The sequence below is a fragment of the Amborella trichopoda genome, chromosome 2 (genome assembly GCF_054954075.1).
Source record: "Amborella trichopoda isolate Santa Cruz 75 chromosome 2, AtrichopodaSantaCruz75HAP2 v2.0, whole genome shotgun sequence".
Lineage (NCBI taxonomy): Eukaryota > Viridiplantae > Streptophyta > Magnoliopsida > Amborellales > Amborellaceae > Amborella > Amborella trichopoda.
Window position 1 is genome coordinate 35,292,009 of NC_142337.1, and position 6,877 is coordinate 35,298,885.

Sequence of the window (6,877 nt, forward strand, 5' to 3'; positions counted from 1 at the left end):
GTGCCATGTCAAAGGGCATTGTTCCCATTTGGTTTGAGTTTGTGAGTATACTCTAGAGTTGAGCCATGTTTCCAGGATTTGGTTTGTTTGTGCATTGAAGGGCCTTTTGTCGAAGACGTCTGCTTCATGCATTAGTTGTCCTTTGGCGAGTAGGGTACCTCAGTTTATTGAGGTGACCAGCTTTGAGTATAACCCCTACCCACTGCTTTGCATTTAGGACAATCATGATCCCCCTATTCTTTGAGAGAGGCTTCAACCCTGATCCCTGCTCCAAAGTCATGGCTGATTCCTTGGCGAGTAGGGTACCTCAGTTTATCAAGGTGACCAGCTTTGAGTATAACCCCTACCCATTGCTTTGCAGCTACGACAATCATGATCCCCCTCTTCTTGGAGAGAGACTTTGACCATCATTACCACTCAAAAATGATAGCTGACTTAACCTTCTTGGGGCATCTTTAGCATCTTGGAGTACATTTGTAACCTCTTGGGAATGATGGTCTTCTTCATGAGACTTGTCTTGTCTTGTCGTGCGACCAGACCGAGGCCGTGCAATTTAAGATCATGCAACACGGACCATGGCTACGCGGTTTAGAGTCTTGCGGCTTGGACTATGCAGTTTAAGGTCATGCAACTAGACCTCCACTACAATTTAAGGTCATATAGTGTGGACCATAGTGTGGGTCACCATGTAGGTGAAGCTCCATGAGGAATAAATCTATAAATAACAATCTGACTCTCTATGGATAAAATGGTTAATTTCATACATTAGTAGTTAAGTTCCTTGATCTCACCGTTAGATTTGGATGATCGAGCGGCACGTATCTCAGGTTTCAGGGGAGACCCGGGACGTATTGGGATCGCTCTCTCAAGAACCTCGTTAGAGAACAAGGGCTGGTATTACAAACCGATGATAGAGGAATTTAAGGTGGGTTTGAGACTTACTCGGGCTGGCTCGCATGGGCGCTCTCTTAGACCATGAAGAAAGTCCCCCCACTCATAAAACTGGTTCAGAATCGCCTTTTGTGTTTTTTAAGAACAGAGGAGAGAGAAAGACATAGTAGGCGTTAGGCATTGCCGGCTGTGTTTTAAGAAGAGCAGAGAGAGAAAGACACAACTGGTGCTAGGCATTATCGATTATGTTATAAGAAGAGCGAAGAGAGAAAGACATAGTCGGCGCTAGGTATTGCCGGTAGTGTTTTAAGAAAAGCGAAGAGAGAAAGACACAATCGATGTTAGGCATTGCCAACTGTATTTTAAGAAGAGCGGAGAGAGAAAGACACAGTCAACGCTAGGCATTGTCAGCTATGTTTTAAGACGAGCGCAGAGAGAAAGAAATACTCGACGTTAGGCATTGCCAGCTATGTTTTAAGAAGAAGAACAAAAAGGAGATAGGGATGAGAAGAAGAGAGAGGAAGATAGATAGAGACAATAAGAAGAAAGAGAAAGAGAGATAGAGACGAGAAGAAGAGAGAGAAAGAGAGATAGAGATGAGAAGAAGAGAGAAAGAGAGATAGAGATGAGAAAAAGAGAGAAATGAGAGAGAAAGAGGGGAGGAGAGAGAAAGAGGAAAGGAGAGAGAAAGAGGGAAGGAGAGAGAAAGTTATCTTACGAAATGATATCGACCCTTTTCTTCTCTCTCCTCTCTCTCTCCAAGACCCACTCACGAGCTTAAGAAAAAATGAAGTCTTTATTGCATCTTTAAGAATGACAAAGGGATTTTACAATTTGGCTTTACATGCTTATAGAGAATTGGGCCCAAACATGGGTGGATGCCTAAAAACTACCTAGAATTGAAGATAATTACAATTTAATTGAATTAAAAGAAATTCTAAAAATGTGTGCAAAAGGACTGTGCCTAATAATGTGTGAAATTCCAAAACAGTTCCTGTTGTTGCCCGAGAGCTTGTGTGATCATCCATGACTGATTTGGGGCTGTTTTGATGCTCGTTTAATCGAAAGATGATTGTTTTCTTGTGGGGCTCGGTATGGCGATCGATTTGATACCAACTTCGAGCCATGAATCATGTTTTTAAGCCATGATCATGAAACTTGAAATTTGCTTCAATATTGAAAACTTTGGATCGATTGTGTGCTGTTTCTTAATGCTTTTTTTTAGACTTTTCGTTGAATCACACTAAGCATGCCATCAGGATCACGTTGCAACATACGTAGCTTGAATTCGTGTCCAGATGAAGATTTCGTCATCTTGAGTTTTTTGCCAAAATCTTGAAATCCGAAGGCCAAAATTTATAATAGCTTCAACGCCTCCTTGGGTGAAATTCAACCGTTCATCATATGTGGGGTTCAGACCAGAGATGGCCACGGACCTCACGCACATAATGCAATTGGTATCGTGCTGATTGGGTATGCGAGCGTCATTATTTAGCCGCTCGAGTGAGGCATGCTGCTGCTAAATTTTCTACAATTTTCTTCACAGATCAGCAACTACTCTCTAGTTTTTCTCCCTGTTCAGGCATCGCCATGGGGTATACCACATATCGAAGTACTTGTCTTGATGAGACAAACATGCTCACAGTATTTGAGAGGGATCCGACTTGGAATTTGTAAGATATAAGCCCCTAAAATCACTGCTCGTGATTGTGAAAATAGCCACCTTTAATGGTGTTTTAGTGTAGAGTGGCCACACGGGAATAGTGTGCAGCCTACCCCTTTTCGATATTTTACTCATAACTTTATCTTGGAGTACTCGATTAAGCCGAAACTTGACCCATGGGGATTTTAGACCTTGCCATATCCAATGGCGGTGGTCCTATAGATGTTTGATGTACCAAAACTATAGTTCTAGTTACGGGGTCCATTTTAGGGTGCTAGAGGTCGATTTTGTCGAAATTGTTTCTTCGTGTTCACTACCTTAGACGTGTCTGATCGCTATGCAACTTGGCAGATGGCCTTTTGAAATGCTGATGAAGATCTTGAGCGATTATGGGCCATTATGAGACTATCAAAATTTCCACTATTTAGTACGCTTTATAGGCCTACTTCCTCTTGGTTCTGTATCGGCGACCAAGGTGCTGAAAAATACATTCAAACAGTTTGCCCCGCTAAATGTTGTGCTTCTAGAGAAGCGAGAAGGACAACGTTTGGAAAATTTCCTTCGGCTTCATTACTTTTGTCTTCTTAGCTACAAGACCACATGAACATCGAGGAGATTCACATAATGGTGTAACTAGGATGCTCAGATGTAGGGATGCATTGTTCGCGGGTCCGTCCGTGGAGGCTTTAAGGGGAGAAGAGACTTTTTTGAGAGATCATATCGAAGTCCTCATCCTTGTGTGGACTGTTTGCGATTCTGAAGCTGAGGATTTTGTATGGATCTCGTCAGTCAGAAACAGGCCTGTCTTGTAATTGAGTACCATGTTGAAGGGCATTATTCCCATTTGGCCTTGGTTTCATTGTCTTAGAGAGACAACAAAAGAGCCTTTGGTCGGCGCTTGCGTAATGCACCAGTTGTTCCTTAGCGGGTAGGGTACCTCAATTTATCGAGATAACCATCTTTAGGTATAACCACCCATACCCACTGCTTTGCAGCTACGACAATCATCTGATTGCCGCTCCAAAGTCATGGTTGACTTAGCCTTATTGGGGCATCTTTGGTTTGACGAAGTTACTTTCTTGTTTGTTTGTTATGCTTAAGAGCCTTTTGTTGGCGCTCGTCTGCATCGTGCACCATTTGGTCCTTGGTGGGTAAGGTACCTCGATTTATCGAGATAACCAGCTTTGGGTATAATCACCCCTACCCACTACTTTGCAGCTACGGCAATCATCAGATTGCTGCTCCAAAGTCATGGTTAACTTAGCCTTCTCAAGGTGTCTCCGGCATCTGGGAGTGTGTTTCTTAGCCTCCTTGGAATGATGCTCTTTCTCATGAGACTTGTCTTTCCGTCTTGGTGAGTATTATGTCCTTTGAGTCCTTTTTGCAACTGGACTCGAGCTCTCAAAATGAGGGCTAAAGCTGCCTGTTGAGGCGAGCACTGCATCAACCTTTTTATTGGTCCAAGCATCCTTTGTGGATTTTCACTTGAACTTGGGGAGCGGCATTGTAGAGATGGTTTTCACCAACTTCTTATTAGTTGGGGCTCTTTTACCCATGACCTTACGGCCATGTTCACCCTATTCTTCAATTTTTACTCACGATGCCTTTTCAGGTTTCACCGTGGTCGAGTTTTATCCACGAAACTCTTTTATTCATGGTTTCGTGACCATGCCCATCCGTCATTTTTACTCATGATGTTTCCTTATTATGGTATACACCATACCCGTTACTTCATTTTTTTTGTGAAAGCATGTTTAAGGTCATGCCTTCGGGACCTGTGCGAAGCCTTTTAACGTCATGCGGCCTGGACGTGCACTACAATTTATGGTCATACAGCTAGACCATAATGGAGAGGGATGGTGGTTGGTAGAGGCCATGGAGTGAGTATGATAGTGGTTTAGCTCACCATCTCCCGAAGCAACCTATGAAAGATGGATGAGACATAAAAGGTGGGTAAAAATGGTTACCCACTAGTTTGCAACGAGTAATAGATGGTAGGATAGCTCACCGTTTTGTGAGCACGGGTGAGACTCACTAGGGAATGATGAAGGATGGTGAAGTGAATGGACTCACTGGGGAGGTAGTGCACACTTATGGGTCGGTTAAGGAAGACGTGCATGAAGATGCACATAAAAAGGTGTGCACACGTACGTGGAGGCGAGTTTATGGTCATACCTTGGGACCTGTTCAAAGCAGTTTATAGCCATGCAGTCAGGACGTGCACTATGGTTTGGGGTCATGTAGCTTGGACAATGGTTATGCAGTTTAAAGTCATGCAACTAGGACCATGCGATTTAAGGTCGTGCGACTAGACCTCCGCTATAGTTTATGGTCGTATAGTTTAACCATGGTGCTGGGCCTTTTAACGTCACGCGGCTAGGACATGTACTATAGTTTTAGGGTCATACAACTAGACCATAGTTATGCAGTGTTAAAGTCATGCAACAAGGACCATGCAGTTTAAGTTCATGCAATGGTGTAGATCTAATTATTGGGCTGTTAGCTCATTCCATCTTATTTACATAACGTAGAGTAAAGAGTGTTGACTTCTGTGCTACAGGTGGGTGGCAATTTGGGGATTGAAGTTTGAAATTAAGAAATTTGAAAAGTCGTCTTCCAAAGACCTTCACAGTATTATTTGGTTGTTTCAACATTGTGATATGTACTTTATTTTGTGTATTTTGAGCCAGTAGTGCCGTGAAGGAATTGTAAAGACTTTTAATATTGAATGAATGAGACAACTATATTTTTGAAGTGATATTTGTCTATGAATGGATTTATTTAGTTATTTTTCATGGTTTGTTCTTGATTATGTGTTTTTATGTGTTGAGCCACTCCCACCTGAGTGACGTTCGCGACCTCGGGTTGCGATCTCGTGCCCTGTCACCCTTCGACAGGGGTTAGGGGGCACAGGTTAGTAGGGGGCCCGCGTGTCCCGACTGGACTCAACTCTTGTATGCCAATTGTGTGAGGATCGATTCTCGAGGGTATTGGGACCGTGGCTGCTGAGTGGGTTGCTTCTACGACACTAAACATAGTGCAGGTTTCATGGCCTTCTTCTTCAGGCTTCGTCATCTAAAGCGAGTAGAAGGGATTCAAGTGGAGATGATTATCAGAGCTGGTTGCCCCGACCGCCTTTGTCACTTCCTTGGTTAGAATTTGTGGACCTCTATCGTGCTTAGCTTTGAGGCTTTGATGGACCTCGTGCCAAAACGATGATCGGGATTGCGACTGGTCAGCTCTACTTGGACAAGAGAGATTTGTCTCCATCAGGTGCGGTAAAGGATGTGGGCTAGGGACTGGGGTCATCTTGGACCAGGGTGGATGAAGAACTCCATCTTCCATCAGGTCACTGCCTCGAGCTCTCTTGTGGGCTCCAAAGGCACCACCAAAATGACGGAGCTGGTTCAGGATGGTACTCTTGAGGAAGGTCTTCAAATACTAAGGCTGAAGTTGCTTGCTCGAAGAAGTAGGAGTAGGGTTGACTCATGAGGAAGCCTGAGTTCAGGGCGCGGGGATGTCTGTGCCGGCAACGTGTGTGTGCCCCTTGAAGAAGGATCATGGGGGACCTGAGGGTCCGCCCATGCTCGAGCAAGTGATCTGACCTAAGGAGGCCGAGAACTGCGAGCAGGAGTCTGTAAGGGAACAGGTAGAGACCTTCCCATTACGGGTGTGCTTTTGTGTGTTGAGTAGGAGGTCGAGGAGGTCATCTCCAGTGTACTCGGGTTGGTGCAATGACAGCTTTGCCTTGAGTTATGGGATACATATGAGCAGTGTGTGCAGGACCTGGCCTTGGGAGGTCTGATTATGGACACGGACTTGAGGTAACATAAGATTTGCCTCGAGGTGTGGCTCGAGTGGGTGACCCACGAGCCTTATGGTGTGTGTGAGAGGTGGAGGCCACAGGGCCTCTTCCTCTATGTGTCGAGCCTCTAAGAATAAGGACTCGTGGTGGTGCAGGAATGTGGGGAGCAACCTTGCGATTACCCACAAAAGTAATGGAAAATTTCTTGCCTTCTAAAGAGAGGGACTGGGCAGCCTTCCAACGTACCTCGACAGTACGACTAACAAGTGACTTGCCGATGATTAGGTGCATGCTGTTTGTGGCAACAGACGTGCTGCCAATGCAAGGTGCCTTGGCGGAGGTTCCACTAAAGCGAGGAGATGGGAAGTGAGGGACCTTCTAGTCCCTCCTCACACTAATCCAGGTTAAGACCAGGGAGCTAGACGAAAGGGGTCTTTTCTCAGAAGGATGGTTGGGAACGAAGTTGGAGGAACTTGTTCTTAAGGACACCCGCGAAGGTGGGGATGAGAAAATCCCCG